This window comes from Rhincodon typus, chromosome 44, assembly GCF_021869965.1.
Source record: "Rhincodon typus isolate 14 chromosome 44, sRhiTyp1.1, whole genome shotgun sequence".
NCBI classification, from domain to species: Eukaryota; Metazoa; Chordata; class Chondrichthyes; order Orectolobiformes; family Rhincodontidae; genus Rhincodon; species Rhincodon typus.
Genome location: NC_063375.1, coordinates 1,345,806 through 1,346,428, shown reverse-complemented (window position 1 = coordinate 1,346,428; position 623 = coordinate 1,345,806). Strand labels below are relative to the sequence as shown.

The window sequence follows — 623 nt, the reverse complement described above, 5'->3', positions numbered from 1 at the left end:
GGGGGGAGACACTGCTGTGATATTTTGGGGAGTTAGCCTCAGTGCATCAGAATGCTGACTATCTCCCCCCTCCCCGTTCTCTCCCTCTTCCCCCCCCCCCCCCCCCCGTCTCCCTCCCCCCCCCCCGGCTCTCCCTGTCCTCTTACCCCACCCCCCGGCAGGTCGTCCAGTTGGCTCCTGAGTGACTGACATGATGGAGGAGCTGACCCTCCTCCCTCGCTCCTTCCTCTCGAAACCTCCGAGGTCAACATTCCGAGTCCAAGTGGCCTCCGAACCCCATGCTTCAATCATGCAGCTCCCCTCACCCCCCACTCCCCTCCCCCTCAGCAGCTGCACAGCAAGATCCAAGCACTGACTGACTTGTCCCGACACCAGGGTCAGTCGTGGGAGAGAGCGGTTGTGAGGGCAGGGAGGGCAGGAAGGGACAACGGTCCCAGCACAGGGTCATCTCCCTTTTACCCCACCCGCCTCCGCGTCTCTCTCTGTCCCCCTGTCTCTCTCTGTCCCCCTGTCTCTCTCTGTCCCCCTGTCTCTCTCTGTCCCCCTGTCTCTCTCTGTCCCCCTGTCTCTCTCTGTCCCCCTGTCTCTCTCTGTCCCCCTGTCTCTCTCTGTCCCCCTGTCTC

The 623-nt window shown here is 62.9% G+C and overlaps 1 protein-coding gene across 1 annotated transcript in view; it reads right to left on the bottom strand.

Annotated features, from left to right (window-relative positions):
- Nucleotides 1-623, bottom strand: part of fbxl5 (F-box and leucine-rich repeat protein 5) — a 13,471-nt gene that overhangs the window by 11,916 nt on the left and 932 nt on the right. The window lies entirely within an intron of this gene.